Source organism: Pongo pygmaeus, chromosome 2 (assembly GCF_028885625.2).
Source record: "Pongo pygmaeus isolate AG05252 chromosome 2, NHGRI_mPonPyg2-v2.0_pri, whole genome shotgun sequence".
Lineage (NCBI taxonomy): Eukaryota > Metazoa > Chordata > Mammalia > Primates > Hominidae > Pongo > Pongo pygmaeus.
Window position 1 is genome coordinate 160,116,828 of NC_085930.1, and position 17,087 is coordinate 160,133,914.

The 17,087-nt window shown below is 38.5% G+C and overlaps 2 protein-coding genes across 9 annotated transcripts in view; one reads left to right on the forward strand and one right to left on the reverse strand.

The window, feature by feature from the left end:
• Positions 1-1,673, reverse strand: part of P2RY14 (purinergic receptor P2Y14) — a 60,959-nt gene extending 59,286 nt beyond the window's left edge. For 2 of the 3 annotated variants that reach the window (XM_054480285.2, XM_054480283.2), the window contains exon 1: positions 1,418-1,647. The gene's annotated coding sequence lies outside the window, so the exon portion shown is untranslated. Of the gene's footprint in view, positions 1-1,417 lie in introns of all 3 variants that reach the window. The other variant, XM_054480287.2, reaches the window with a different exon arrangement.
• The window catches only part of MED12L (mediator complex subunit 12L), a 342,962-nt gene that overhangs the window by 185,134 nt on the left and 140,741 nt on the right, over positions 1-17,087 (forward strand). The gene's annotated exons all lie outside the window — the stretch shown is intronic.

Consider the following 17,087-nt stretch of genomic DNA (forward strand, 5'->3'; position numbering starts at 1 on the left):
GTACCTTGGAATCTCCCCACTGTTTTTACTTTTTCCGGGTTTTTTTTTTTTTTGAGATAGGGTCTCACTCACTCGCCCAGACTGGAGTGCAGTGGCCCGATCTCAGCTCACCACAACCTCTGCCTCCCAGACTCAAGCGATTCTCCTGCCTCAGCCTCCTGAGTAGCTGGGATTACAGGCATGCACCACTATCGCCCAGCTGATTTTTGTATTTTTAGTGGAGGTAGGGGGTTTCACCATGTTGGCCAGGCTGGTCTCGAACTCCTGACCTCAAATGATCCACTCACCTTGGCCTCACAAAGTGCTGGGATTACAGGCTGAGCCACCATGCCTGGCCTCCCTGTTTTTTTTTTTTTCCAGACATGACAATATAGAGTTCATTCATATATACCAATGTGTTAATTATGTGCAGACAATTGTATGCGTGTTTGTATATATAGTATTCATAAATTTTACCGAAATATAAAATTCATTGCATGTTTACAAATCAATAAAATATGCCATTTTGGTATTTTCTGAGTGCATTGTTTTCTTTTTAACTTAATAGCTAGGTTTTTTTAGTGCTAAAACTGAGTATCAAGTTTGTATGTTTTAGAAAGATGAATATGCAAACTATTTTTTTACTAGTGTGATCTTTGATTCATTTTCTCCGTAGGATTGATTGTCCTTGGTTAACAAAAGTATATGTAGACAAGATGGATTGCATGGGCTTGGTTGAATAAGCTGACATTGTGGGTCTGTGCTAATTCTCCTGAATGTAATTTAATTTATAATGTTTAAATAATTGTAAGTAATTTAGTTGATTAGTCATAGACTATAAATAAGTAGCATATGAACTCAAATATTTGCTGTGCATAGGACAGATATTTTTGTGATTTACAATTTAAAGGCATTTTATTTTAGTAGGTGTTAATGGGGTTAACTTATCCTAATAATGACAAAGATAAAAACTTTTACCTATATAAGTGTATGTACAAGTAAATGCAACTGTATATCTGTACACATGTGCAATTGCAAACAAAAACATACTGACTTAAGTATTATGCTAATCGATTTTGTAGTTTTGAGAAGCAATTTTAATACACATTTACGAGCTTTTGAAATGTTTGTCCTGGATGAATACATTTTAAACATTTTCTTTGATATCTGTTCATCACAGATATATTTTGACAGCCACGATTGGAAATCCTAAATCATAAATGATAATATTTCAGTATTGGATCCCCATATTAGCATGGGGAAATATATTAATATACCAATTATAGTTGTCAAACAAAAAGTAACCTACTGAGAAAAATGTGAGTGGCAATGGTTCAGTGTTCCTCAGCTTTGTTGCTGCCCAGCTCAGAAATCTTTTCTGTTTCCATGCACCATTCACATACATGCAAGTCATTTCATGGAAAAGCTGTTTTCTTACCTGCGTCTAGGCCTTCATCTGTGAGAGTCACGCTTCACTCATTTTGAAATACCTCTCAGTGTAGGCTCCAAGGTAACACTGTTACAGAGTTCTTGCTCATCTTCAACTACGGATGAAAATCAGGAACTTGACAGAAACCACAAGATAGTGGGTCCCTCTGCTACTGTGGTCAGATAGAATTTACTGAAGACTGGGACGTGGAAACAAAGAGGAAGGAAGAGACGTTTTAATCTCTGTGGGTGTCAGGCTGACTTCTGAGCTAGTTCCTTTCCTCCAGTAATGCAAAAACAGTCCTGCTTTTTTATTTCTCCTCCTACTTTTCCCCACATCCCTACATCATCTGATGCACAGCCAGGCAACAACCTGTTTTCTTTTCTAACCTTTGCCATTGTCAAATTCGACATGTGGTATGAGGTGGAGAACTGATGTGTAAGATATGGTTCTTTCTGAAGCACCCTCAGAAAATTGTCAGCAGCTTCACAGTATAACATGCAGAGATGGGTAGTTGGAGCTACCTGGAAATGTGGAATTAACAGAATAAAGAAGTATTTTGACACCAATGTCGACATATTCTAGATAAGAGGTATTGCATTGTCATTTTTCCCACATTAATTTTCCCATATTTGAACATTACTGATAAATAGATCTCAAGTAGGACTTCAGATAAACTCCTTGTGTGTTAACATTTTGGTGTTTGTGCTGTGTTACTATTTTGAAAGTCTTCATATTTTTAGTTCCTTTCAGGCTCTGTAATATAATTGGTGATGTCCTGCAGTGCTCCACTGTCTTTCCCATTGACTATTAGTGCCGTTAGACTTGGAAGTTCTCAGAAGATGGCTACAAAGTCCTCTTCAAAGTGTGTAACTCAGAACCAGAAAGAAAGAAGACAAGGGGCTGAAAAGCTTATTTTATAAGGCTCCTGCATTTTAAGTGTATTTACTTAGGCTGTTCCATTGCCAAATTATGGGTAACAACTAGTAAAGTTCAGCTTGCCTTAAAAACATAACTATACATTTACAGTTATAATAATTATAACTGGCTTATGACATGCCAGTTACTATTCTAGTTGCTTTATATGTACTTGCTATGTAGGAGGCAGTGTTCTGGACATTGGAGATGGAGTAGTGACTGACGCATACCCAAACAGTTACTTCCCTCATGAAGAGTATTTTCTTACTTTCTGTCTCACAGACTTACTAGTCACTATTGATCCTTGGCAAAGACCTATGAGACACAGAGCTTGTTTAGAGAAGTTCCCCATTTCTCCCTGCCAGAGGGACTCTTCTTCAGACCCCCAGAGGGCCCCAATAGTCCTCACTGATGCTTTCATTGAGGGGCTAAGAATACTGATGTGCATAGAGAGGCTTGTTAGCTTCAGTTGCAGTGAGATCTGGTAGGTAAATAAACTTAAGGACAAGTGGACGTGAGGAGGAGCTGCTAGAGCCTGGTTATTACCAGGACGCAGTGCAGAGTCCTCCAGATGTAAGCATTTTGCTGATTAAATTGATGATTTGGCATAAACAGTATCTCTAAGCTGCAACTCTCAAGACTTCCCTGATTTATTGTAGGAGATGCTGTTTACTCTGACAGTCTCAAAAACACCCATTAATTGTTCCAGGTCCCTTTTGTGCTTCTTGACTTCCCCGTGGGGTGTTCCACATACATGTTATTGAGTATGACTGGGGAGAACATGATAATTTCTTTGACTGGAGCTGCTTGCTTTCCTCTTAATGCCAGGAGTTGCAAAGTCCAAGGCCAAAAGGATAGCCCTACAGGTGGTCCCCTCGTGGCAGGTGGTACAAATGGGTTGGACTCTATGTAAGACACTTGGGAGTAGAGGAATCATGGAGAAATGGAGAGCTAAAGGGCCCACCCAGGGGGTCAGTTGTGTCTGGAAGCTTGCCAGAGTCATGGGCCTCATCTTGGGATGAGCCAGTGTCTTCAGAACATTAAACGCTTATTTGCATGTACTGTTCTAAACACGCTGTGTGTTTTAACTTGATTACTCACAATGACCCCATGAGTAAAGTAGGGCTGTCTACTACTTCCCCACCTTTTTCTTAATAGACAAGGAAACTGAGGCATGGAGATGTTACGTCAGGTCGCTGGAGCTGGGCAGAGCCTGGAGCCTGTGCACTGCTACTGCCTTTATATGTCTGCTCTGATTTCATTTGTTGGTGTCTAAATTGAATACCTTACAAACCAGTGTAGACCTGATACCCTGTGGGCTAAAACAAAACCTGACTGTGCACTGTATTGGGCTTGTGAGCAGTCAGCTTGTGACCTCTGTTCTGTGGTTTTATTGGCACGTGGCAGGACAAGGATGGTGAGGGGTGGGGAGGGGGCAGACAGCCAGGCACTTGAAAGGAAAGCTCATCTGGAAAGATTGGATCGTCTCAAATGCACATACTGATACACTTGATTGAAGCGTACTCTGTCCCTACTAGATCCTTTCACAGCCAAAACACCTGGCAACCCTTGGAGAAGTAACTATTCCTTTTTTTTTTTACAAGTAAGAAAATAGAGCCTCAGAAAATTTAACAGTTGTTTAAGCTAGAAAGTGGCAGGACTGGACTTTGAAGTAGTCTTTAGGTTGTGCTGTACATTTTGTGGATATGCTTAAATCACAGTTTAGCTTGTACACATTTTCCTTTATTAGAATTGGAAGTAAGTATTAATGTTTGAAAAAATATTTTAGCCTGACAAACAATATTTATTCTATCTTCATATATTTTTGAAATTAGATATTTTAGGCTGGGAGCAGTAGCTCACGCCTGTAATCTCAGCACTTTGGGAGGCCGAGGCAGGCAGGTCACAAGGTCAGGAGCTCCAGACCAGCCTGACCAACATGGTGAAACCCTATCTCTACCAAAAATACAAAAAAAAAAAAAAAAAAAAAGTTAGCTGGGCATGGTGGAGTTCGCCTGTGATCCCAGCTGCTCAGGAGGCTGAGGCAGGAGAATCACTTGAACCCGGGAGGTGGAGGTTGCAGTGAGCTGAGATTGCGCCACTGTACTTCAGCCTGGGCAACAGAGTGAGACTCTGTCTCAAAAAAATAAATAAAAAATAAAAAGATATTTTATTATGACTTTTAGCAACATAGGTAATGACTCTTTTCAACACTAGGCACCAGGCATAATACAACATAGCCAATAACGACATTATAATTAAAATAATAGAGGGCCTGGTCCTTGTGTGCAAGAATCTTTTAAAAAACAAAATCTAAAATAGTCAATATTTTCCTTTTATCTGTGGTGTTTTGATTTATGCTAAATAGTTCTGAATTCCCATTTCCTTTTGTGGAATCCTAAGATTAAAGTACTGTGATTTCCTCCTCACTAATCTTTTTCTCAGAGCCCTTAGCATAACCCTGATATGACAACCACCCCTAGCCCACCCCACGTGCTCACACATTCTCCAATACCATTTCCAGGCAGGACTCTGCCTTATTAGTAATAGGACTGGTTATATATAAACATCCCTTGTGTATTTATACTACAAATAGAATGAGTTTAACACACGTAATCCCCAAATATGTCTGTAACTGTTTCCAGTCAGTTTCTATCCAGCCCGTCATCAACTGCGCATAAATAACTGACTGGCTTACATTTTGATTCCATAAATGTCCTATTTTGCTCCTTACCCCAGAATTCAGCTATGCATAATTGTTAGCATATGTCTTTTGAAATCATTTTTCTTTAAAGTAAGTACGGAGACAACTTCATTGTTACTGCCCTTCCCCTGCCTTTCCCTGGTTGCTTTATTGAGCATAGTGAATAAGACACCAGCACACCCGGCCTCGTCCCCGCTTGCTCCCTTGGAGACTTGTTCATGTGAGCCCTGTATAGACCTTATTCTTTTTCGTAGCTTTGTAGTATTCCATAATTTGTTTAATCAGTACCTATTGATGGATTTTCAGATAAATATGAACATTTTCAGTGAATTTATTTTAACCATAGCAGATATTTGCTGGGTTATATAATTTAGTTTTTTTTAGTTTTTTTTTTTTTTTTTTGCTGGCAAGTTATTTATAATTGTGTGTGTTTTGTATGTGTTTGGGGGCATGGCTGCCAAAAGCATTCCACTGGATGTTGAGAAAGATGTTGACATAAGTATACAGAGGATTTTAGTAAAGGCCCGGTGTAAACATTTTACGAAAGTACAGTGTGCAAGGATATTTAAAGGAAGCATATTTGGAAATTGTCCTCTATAGGATCTCTGAAGGAACTGGCATCCAAAATGCTTCTTGTTGGATGGCTCTTTTACTTGTAGAATGGGGGTGAAAGTCAACTTAGTACTGTATTAAAAGAATGATGTGAGCCGAGGTTTAATGTTAGGAAAGCCAGCAAAGGTGGAGCAGCGCGTAATGTGGGGGATCCAAAATGTCATGCTCAGGACTTCCTAATTTAGTGTGCTGTAAAGTTTTTGAGCTTTGTAGTAAAATAATTGAAAAAGTGTTTTGAAAAAATGTAATCTGATAGGGAAACATTGAATGCAGACATGGCTTTTTATGTTTCTCTATGTGAGGCATTCAGTTCTACCAGCTTGTTGATTTAGAGTAGTGGAGAAAGGGGGCAGAAATTATATCATTAAAATGTGATATAAGTCACCGCATTATAAAATAATGCCTTTTTGTTAAACCTCTTGCAATGAATGACAGGACATGGGACTTCATTGGCAATTGTGCACTTGCTTTCATCTGAGAATTACAGTGGAGAAACAAATGCCTGGTACAATATCACCCCCTTCTGGTAGATTGAAAGAAGTAACAGTTTTAAAAAAATTAATAGGTGCAGTTTGTACATATATTATAGGCAGTTCACAAAACCTCACTTTGGTATGGATACTAACATTGAGTCATGGTTGATTGTCTAATCCCAATTAGTTGAAGTGTGCAAACAGATTTTCTGTATTGCTCGCATTAGATTGGGTTTAAATCTTGAAAATCAGAAGGACTGAATCTCGGTTGATGTTAGCAAAGAATCAGAATTTAGAACTTTGTTACAAAAACAAAAACTTTTGTATATGTATTTTCTCTTTTCAGTATTTTTTTTGGAAAGATGCTGAGGAAGCAGAGGAAAGCATTTTCTTTTTCACCTTGAGGTCTCACAAATGTGTCATCTCTCATTATCTTCCTTTTGTTTCCATTTGCTTGCAAGACTCACCACGTCTTTGGACATGTCCCTAATACCTCAGTGTTGTCATTATTCTTCTGATGTGGCCTGTGCTTCTGTATCATGCCTAGCCGTCCTTGCTGGCTTTGTTTTGTACCTGTGGTGTTCACTACCATAGTACGCACTCAGAAGTATTTGTTAATTGAATATCTGTAACCAAAATATGGGGAAGACAGAGAATATTCTCCAACTCTGTGCTATGGTTCTGCAAGTAAAGATAAATGAGATAATGGAAATTATCTGAGAACAATGACTATGAATATTTTAAATAATATTATCTCAAGTGTATTAAATCATCTAATCACTTGTAGGTGTACACTTTTGAATCCCTTTTGTAGATGTCTGAATCCCTGACCTGCATAATGATTCAACTTAGGACAGGTAACTAAGAGGATGACATACCGCTTTATCAGACAGTTTATTTACTCAGTACCCTAACTGCTCAGCTTTTTAATACAGTGATAGAACAAGTTAGGAAAACAGGCCTTGGGAAGTCACCGAGTGAGCTGGAATGAAACTTAACGAATGTAGGAACATACTTCGTTTTTGTCAGATAAACTTTCCCACAGTTGTTCTGATAAACAGTGCTGCTTGTCATCCTGCCACGATGTGTGGGAGGAGCATGGCCTCAGCAAGTTTAAGGAAAGATTTGTGGTGTTGACTTTTCAGGGAACTTGACTGAAGGTTAACTGAAATCAAAGGAAGTGCTATGGGTGATCACATGTAGAGTTTTGTTTGTTTGTTTGTTTTCTACCCAAAGAATAAGCCACACCTGAAATTATGTAGATAGTCATCTCTGCCCAGCAAATGATTTTAGCTAAGCACACTTATTTTTAGTTCTGGGTTGTGTGGTTATCTTGGTAATTTAATTTCCTTGGTGGCCTGACTAGAATTGTGGTTTTAGACAATTAATGCTGTAGAGAGCTGCATATCTTTATAATTAATAATTTGAGCACAACAGTTATTCTTAGGCTATTATGTATGGACCAGTTAGTTTAATCAGAATGAAGAATCAGTGAGGCCAAATTTTGTTTGTTTGTTTGTTTGTTTGTTTTGAGACAGAGTTTTCGCCCTTGTTGCCCAGGCTGGAGTGCAATGGCGTGATCTCGGCTCACCACAACCTCTGCCTCCCGGGTTTAAGCGATTCTCCTGCCTCAGCCTCCCAAGTAGCTGGGATTACAGGCATGCACCACCACACCTGGCTAATTTTGTATTTTTAGTAGCGACAGGGTTTCTCTAGTTGGTCAGGCTGGTCTCGAACTCCCGACTTCAGGTGATCCACCCACCTTGACCTCCCAAAGTGCTGGGATTACCGGCGTGAGCCACTGTGCCCAGCCCAAAATTTTATATTTAGTCTTTGAATGAGCCATTTAAGGAACAGCTGTGCTGGTTACCCTTGTCTAATTCTCAGTGGTCATGAGGTGGTGCTATGGTCTGAATGTTTGTGTCCCTCTAATATTTATGTGTTGATAAAAAGAAACAAATTAATGGCATTTGCAGTAACCTGGATGGAGTTAGAGATCATTATTCTTAATGAAGTAACTTAGGAATGGAAAACCAAGCATATGTTCTCACTTATAAGTGGGAGCTTAGCTATGAGGATACAAAGGCATAAGAATAATACAGTGGACTGGCCGGACATGGTGGCTCATGCCTGTAATCCCAGCACTTTGGGAGGCTGAGGCGGGCAGATCACGAGGTCAGGAGATCAAGACCATCCTGGCTAACATGGTGAAATCCCGTCTCTACTAAAAAATACAAAAAATTAGCTGGGCATGGTGGCGGGTGCCTGTAGTCCCAGCTACTCGGGAGGCTGAGGCAGGAGGAGAATGGCGTGAACCCAGGAGGCGGAGCTTGCAGTGAGCAGAGATGGCACCACTGCACTCCAGCCTGGGTGACAGAGTGAGACTCTGTCTCAAGGAAAAAATAAAAATAATAATACAGTGGACTTTGGGGACTCGGGAAAGGATGGGAGGGGAGCCAGGGATAAAAGACTACACATTGGGTACATTGTACACTGCTTGGGTGAGATTGGGTGCACCAAAATCTCAAAAATCACCACTAAAGAACTTCTCCATGTAACCAAGCACCACCTGTTCCCCAAAAACCTATTGAAATAAAAAAATAATAAAAGAAAAAAACGTGTTGAAATCTAATCCCCAATGTGTTGGTATTAAGAGGTGGGGCCTTTGGGAGGTGACTAGGCCATGAGGGTAGAGCCCTTGTGAATGGGATCAGTGGTTGTATAAAAGAGGCCCTTTGACCTTCTGCCATGTAAGAACACAGGGTACCATCCATGAGGAATAGGTCCTCACCTCACATGGAATCCGTTGGCTCCTTGATCTTGGACTTCGCAGCTTTCAGGACTGTGAGCAAGACATTCTGTTGTTTATAAATTACCCAGTTTAAAGTATTTTGTTACAGCAGCAGGAATGAACTAAGAGAGGTGAGTTGTATGATGGTGTGTGGTTAGGATAGGAGGATTTATTCAGAGCCCACCTTCTACTTGATTGGGCTTTGCAATCATCAGTCTCAGGAGAATCACAGACTTCCTGTGACCCCGCTGTTGTAGTTAGAGTACTCTGTGCCCTCACATGGCTCTACCTCCTGATTAGCTTTTCATTTAGTTGTGGTCTGCAGGGAGACCAGTGCCTTGGAAAGGCAAATGTAGTGTCTGTCTCTAAAGGTCTCTTGAAATCAATACAGAACATAAATTTTGTACCTACCAGTCCATAGTATTAGGAAAGATTTGTGATAGTTTTGCTTTGGAGTAGAGAAAAAATATAAATTAGAATTTAGATTATTTATTCCTTCTGCAAGCAAAAGCAAATATTCAAATTGGATGGGCTGTGTTTCTTCTTGTGGTGTTAAGCAAAAAACTTCAAGCAATAGGCACTAACTCAGAAAACTGTTCTCCATGCTCCTAGGAAGCATCCATGAGAGATTTTTGTTAAATAGCTGCTAATCCAGCATCCAGGGGTTCACAGTTTGTGTTAACTCCATGGAAGAAGCTTCACAGGAAGGGGAGCTTCTCCTTGATGAAATGGCTGGATTCATGGAGTTCTTTTTCCTTAAGCTGCTTGTTTTATTAGGTAATGCTATCCTAACATAGACATATTTTCCTATGTATTGTGAACATAGGGGCATATATTCTTGTTTGCTCCCACAGTCCCAGTTGAAACCTGCTGTGCCAGCTCAGCAAGTAACACTTTCACTCTCAAAAGTGTCCTGGTTTTGACAATAAATTACACGAGCCATTCTAATTTATAATTATCAGGGAATAAAATGATCGAAAGTGTATGATTGATTGGCTTAAACTAATGTTCTCATAGTTAGATATTGTCTGTTATGCTTATTAATCAGTTTTTTCAGGCTTTAGTTGAGTGGGCTTCCCAGCTTCAACCCAAGCCTTAGAAAGTTACTTCTTCATCTCTAATTAGGGGCAATGCTAGTACTTCCTTATGGGTTTGTTTTGGGGATTAAATGGGTTAATACAAGTCGGGTGCTGGTATGTAGGGAGTGCTCAGTAGACATTAGGTATTTTAATGTTATTAGAAAATAATCAGTCAATGTTAAAAGTTCTAGAAAAGAGTATGCAAAAGACTGGCAAGGAGCAGAAAAATCAAGACCTCAAGTAGTATCGCCATCAGTGTAAATCATGGCAGTTGGTTTATTTTTCCTGTCTCAGATGGCACAAAGTAAGAGGTGGGATCCAGGTCTGCCCACCTTCAAAATCCTTTCTTATCCATGAAACCAGACATGCTACCACTGGGGTTGAGCTACAGTGGGTACCAGGCCAGGCAGGGCAGAGACCTGCCTTGTCTATTTCTGGGAGGTGGAGTGGCAGGATTTGGTAAAAGATTGTTAATGGGAATGAAGAAAAGAGGGCACTCAGATTTTCAGTTCAGGGGCCTGGGTATATGATGGTATTGTTAAATGAGTTCAAGGGTAAGGGGCCTCCTTGGATGGGGTGGAGACAGAAAGTGTTGCAGTCCTGGTGACAGCATGGACTTTGTAGTCAGACCCCGGAGCTTCAAAACCTGCCACCATCACTTCACTTCCTAGCTAGGTGTGCCTCGGTTTCTTCATCTGTAATAGGACATCTACTATATAAGGTTCTTGTGGCGATTTAAAGGTTTATTAAAAAGTAAAGCATGTAGGACAGTGACTGATGAGCACTATGTAAGATTTGATCATTATCACTATTTTTAACTTGCCGCTTTAGGGGTTTCTATGGGAGGTATATCTATATATCTACAGTTATCTTTCAAATAGCGTTTGTACAAAACTTCAAAGCAGGCATCTATTGAAGTTTTTAAATAAACTTTATAGAAATCATTGCTTTCTTTCTTTCTTTTTTTTTTTTTTTTTTTTTTTTTACCATTTTTATGATTAATAGAAGCGGCCCAGAAAAAGTTTACCCTTTATTTATTAATACTCTGTCCCTCCCCAAATTTGGTTGGTACCTGGTGGATCTAGAGATCTGGGTTTCTATATTGCTTGCAACCTTGGTCATATTCTTCTCTCTTTCCACAAATGGCTCAGGAATCCAAATCAGGGTTCTCAATGTAGGTATTACTGCCACAGAGAGTATTTGTTGATTTCAGGATATTTTCTTGTTATCCCTGTGTTCAGTGGCTGGGGCTATGAATGCTTTATAGCATGCAAAGTATGAGGCACAATTCTTACACAGTGAAGAATTGTCCCATGCTGCTTATAGGAGTGAACCATTAACTTTCCCATGGGTGAAAAACTTGTTCATCAATATCTGAGCCTATAATTTAAGTCTATTTTACATATAAATGTATTTTGTCTGGTTTAATAGACACCAGTCTAATTTTTCCAAGTATATAGCTACTATCTACTAAATACTTTATTTGGAATCTTGTCAAGAATTATTTATTTTGGAGATCCACATCACTAATGGTAATAATATAAGTTGTGTTTGGGTCACAAATATTTGTATCTGTTAAAAATTCACGTAATTAAATGTATAGATCCAAGCGTTTGACCACTTCATGTTGAATGAATGAATGACATTATTTCAAATAGTTCTGTCTAAGCATTTACATGTTACATTACATGTCATTATATATTTTTCTCTCTGTTTTTCCTTTGAATTATGATTATGGTTACATATACACTTACAGGCAAGCAGTCCTTGATTTCACAGTTCTGACATATATTTGAGTTATCATGATCTAGTTAAATAATACCAGTCTCCCCGCAACAGTCCAAATTTTAGTTACCACATTATATTAACTGTAAGTAGTTGGATAAAGTACAAACTTAATTCATAGCTCTGCAATTCATTGCAGATCATCATGTAAATAACATACAGGAGTGGCCAATCATCTCACTTCTTTCAAAGTCTGTTGGAGATTGGTCACTGCACATCTGGTATTCAGTTCATGCACAGGTGGCGGCAAAGTGTGTAGTTGTGTTGCCTCCTTGTTTGCCAATAATAAACTCCATGACATTTTACAAAAAGATATTTGAAAGAGGGTATACCAACAGAAATGAAAGTTCAGGAGAGAAATGAAAAGTGATAATATAGGAAGTGAAATTTGAATCACAGGCATATGGAAGTACAAAAGAAATAGCTAACCAGGGGAAGGTTAAACCTCTATAATATGCTATTAGATGAACTTAGTGAAGGCAGAGTTATTGACATCTACAGTGAACGGATGAGCTATCCCAGAGTAAGTGATGCTGACAAGAAACTTCACAATTAAGGAATTTTTGAAATATTTCATGACGTGGAAAGCACAAAGGATAAAATGTTGGAAGTTGACTTATACTTACAAAGGAACATGACAATTCTATAAGGCATAGAAAAAGATATTCACTCTGTATTATAAGTTATATACTGAGAAGAAGTCAAGACTATTCAAAGACATATGATATGGTTCAGGTTTTTTGCAAAATACATAGAGGTAATTCATCGTTGGGTAGTTGACAGATGGCTTTCTGTGTTATGAAAGATATTTTGCTTTAGGCTAGCAGTAACCATCTTAAGCATTGAATATAGCTTTTTAAGACTGTTTAAAAACTATCATGGGTTAAGGGGCTGATTTACATTCCTTATGCTAAACTTGTCAGCCTCAATTATACATGCTATGTGTTTGTCTGCATATATATTTATGTAAATGTGTCCAGAATGTTGAAAAGTCTTGCATGTAACATTTAAACCTATACCCAGACTTGGAGACCCTGGGGAACCTAGTATCTATTTGCAGATTCTTGTCATAGGCTGATTAAATCAGATGTATGGTTCAATTCTAGAAGTTGCTGGGGAGTCTGCCCAGACTACAACCACTGAATATTCTCTAACATAATTTTTTTTTTTTTTTTAAAGACAGAGTCTTGCTCTGTTACGTGGGCTGGAGTGCAGTGGTGCGATCTCGGATCACTGCAACCTCCACCTTCCAGGTTCACCCGAGTTCGAGCAATTCTCCTGCTTCAGCCTCCTGAGTAACTGGGATTACAGGTGCATGCCACCATGCCTGGCTAATTTTTGTGTTCTTTTAGTAGAAACGGGGTTTCACCATGTTGGCCAGGATGGTCTTGAGCTCCTGACCTTGTTATCACCTTGGCCTCCCAAAGTGCTAGGATTACAGGCATGAGCCACTACTTCCGACCGTACTCTAACATAATTCAAAGAGAAGTTGGCCAGTTTACTTTTATTAAAAATGTTTGGCTAAACTGAAATAAAAGGAATTTCCAATTTAATTCTGTATCTTGAGTTTCCAACTAAGGAGAAAAAGAGATGTGTGTCTCTAAGGATGACATTTTTAAAAAAATTTTTTTATAATTTTAGATGATTTCCTTTCATTGTGGCTTATAAGAAAACTTTAAGAGTATTCAAAATGAAAGTTGCATTCAAAATGAATCTTATGAGTTTCTCGATAAATTGATGGACAATTTTATTTAACACTGATAGTCTTACTCCTCCCTATTCAATTCTAATGATGATTTTGTGTACTTTTAAAACTATAAATTATACATTTTTAAAATTTTTCTATAAGTTAATTTAGAAAGAAGTCTATTTGTAGCATTTTCCCATGAAATTCATGTTATTACAGCCTTGTTAGTTTTTTTTTTACATCTGTAACAAAACTTCTTGACAGCATTAATTATTCTCGTCAAGCATTTCCATATCACACTGAACTAGGCAGCTGCAGGATACACATTTGTATACATTAGCATTAATAAGGATGTTTAAAGGAAAACTGTAGCAAAGTGCTGTGTTACTGTGAATTCGAATGCTGTAAATAGGACAAAAATTGAATTTTCTTCACCTGTTTTGTGTATTTTACCACTAGATGGTGATGGAAGACTGGGGACTGTGCTGATTTCTGCATCTACTATGATACTTGTATTATGTTGAAAATCGAAAATGTTTGTTCTTAAGTATTTAATTTTAGAAGTCATTTAGGGGTATCCAGAGATTCTTTTATGTATCATGCTGAGCACAGTATCTTTTTATATGGCGTGTGCTTAGTATTTATTGATAATTGGCTTCTTGTGGTGCTTAGTCTGGGGACAGTCTTTATAAAATGTAAATGGTTCCTACGCTTTATTTTGTCCTTGTTTTCTTGTTGTTTTTGTTTTGTTTTTTTCTAGTATATCACATTTCCTTATGGTGGTCATTACATTTTTTTATGTTTAAGCTGTATTTATTCTCTTGTTTGCATGTGTGCACACACACAAAATTTTGACTTGTGTATTTAAATTTATGCATTCCTCTAGGCACCATTCTCTTGAAACGATGGTTGAGAAACAAAATACTATTATACAATTTCAAATTGAGGATAAAATGTTTATGAAGTGGTTTAATGAATATAACAGTCAGTAACGCACATATTGAAAGATTTTCTACAAGATCAGTTTCTCTGAATGTCAGTTTTATGAAGAATGGAAAATTTCCTTTTGGAAATTCTCTGAATATGTTTCTTTTCTGCATAAAAGGAAGAATAAATACACTATTTATTGCTTTCTGAGAGGATTCTGAAATACTGAATGTAATCCAAAAGCCCTAAGTAAGAAATTTTGGATTTCAAATTTTAGATTATTCCCAAAAGCCAGTTTTGAAAAAGCAATCAAATGTAATTATTTTCTTCAGTATTAATAGAGTATTATGTAACTTCTGACACTAGCATCATGTATTATTCCCATTGATGTTATTTAGCTCATGTAAATGATTCATTTTTCATTGGCCTGGATAAATATTTTTCATGCCACAGCGTGGGAATTGGTATGAAATATAAGCAGTTTGATATTGATGGTTTTTGTCATATGACTTAAAAAAATAGGGATGATCTATCTCTATGTTTTTAGCCTACGTTTGAAGATATTCCGTTGATTTAATAATGTCATGTAGGAGAAATAAAGCTACTATCACATTAAACATGCCTAGTAACTATAGAGCAGTCTAATTTTAGAAACATTAAAGTGGGATTTAGATATTTTAAAGAACTCTTAGAATTGAGGCCTGAATGAAAGGATTAAATGAGATATGGGATAGAGAAGTACTTGCTAAACTCCAGAGTGCTGAATGGAGCCAGTTGATGCTGTTAAAGAGGTCATACATTTAATAGCTTATATAAACACGAAAGTAGATAATATCATTTTTGAGATTATTGACTGGGAGCTGTGCTGTGGTAGAAACAGAGGATGAAGAGGATAGGACGTGTTGTACTGAAGGTATTTTCCCAGCCATAATATTGCTTCTCTTTTTGTTGTTTTTTGATGTAGTTTTGCTTTTTTGTCCAGGCTGGAGTGCAGTGGCATGATCTTGGCTCACTACAACCTCCCCATCTGGAGTTCAAAACATTCTCCTGCCTCAGCCTTCTAAGTAGCTGGGATTACAGGTGTGTGCCACCATGCCCAGCTAATTTTTGTATTTTTAGTAGAGACGGGGGGGTTTCACCATGTTGGTCAGGCTGGTCTCTAGCTCCTGACCTTGGCCTCCGTAAGTGCTGGGATTACAGGTGTGAGCCACTGTGCGCGGCTTGCTCCCTTTTCTTTTTTTTGAGATGAAATTTTGCTCTTGTTGCCCAAGCTGGAATGCAATGGCACAATCTCGGCTCACTGCAACCTCCACCTCCCGGGTTCAAGCAATTCTCCTGCCGCACCCTCCCGAGTAGCTGGGATTACAGGCATGCGCCACCACTCCCGGCTAATTTTGTATTTTTAGTAGAGACGGGGTTTCTCCATGTTGGTCAGGCTGGTCTGCTCCTTCTCTATATATACATAGGGAAGCTGTAATTTACCGGTGGCTTTCTGGCGAAGGTGGAGAAAAGAATTGGCCTTTCAAATTGCCTTTTCTTAATCAGCTGATCTAAAATATGACTATCTTAATCTAGCTAGTGACACACAATTGGGGGCGGGGATAGCTATGCAAATGACCAACTGAGGTATATATAAATTCATGCACTTCAGTGTCCATTGCATTTATAGAATTGGAATCTTGATGGACAGATATTTTGATAGAAGTCCTCAGATAATCCTTTTAACCCCTTTGCCATTAACCTCTCTGCTAAACCTGACTGACTTAGAGTAAGACACTAGACATTTAGAGTAAGTTTCTTTGTAGTCCCTGAATTCTTTTCCTGTACCTAACAATGATAATCATTGTTGTGCTAAGTTATTCTTGTGCTCTCATTTTTGCTCATTTGAGCTTCTTAGAACTTTGCAGTTTACAAGACTCTAAATGAAGTGTTGTACTGTGTTATTCACGTGTTTGACTGTTAACCATAACGTCTTCTTTTAGTCAGCAAACACGCCTTCACTCCTCCTCTGTTAATGCATCCCCCACGAGGCATTTATGATGCTGGAGGGCAATCTCTTACCCAGAGGTATGAAAGGTAGTATCACAGGAGCATCACAGGAATGGGGGTGAAGCATGAAGCAGGGAGAGGAGGCAGAAGCATTTCCGCAGCTCATTCCTACTTGCTTTTGGAGTCCTGAAGGTGAGCTCTGACCTGGACACAGAGGGTCCTAAAATGAAGTCCTTAAACACACTCACACACCCCTCTACCTTCATTTCTATAGTGTTGAGTAAAGGAAAAAAATAATTTAAAAAAATCCCCACACACAGAGAATGAGGGGATGATTGCCAAAGATCTTAGTTTATAGATGGAAAGTAGTATTTTCTTTTCCTATCCTTGAACTTCAAGGATAGATATAATTCTCTTTTCTATACTTTTTGTTCTCTGCAAAAGTGGCTTCAGAGCAGCAGCTTTTCCTGGAGGATGGCCACGGTGCAGGGACATTGCTGTGGCTCATTCTGCCCATTCACTCTGCTCCTCAGACTTCCAGCCATTAACCCTGCCATTCACCCATGCGCTGCCTCTTGTTTATCTCTTTGCTATGCTTTAATGTTTTCCTTACTTTCAAATTATGACCCCATTTCATATCATTTTAGTTCTTTGAATTCATATTTTCGATGGGCTCAAGCAAGGATAATGAAAAGAAACATTTATTTACACTTT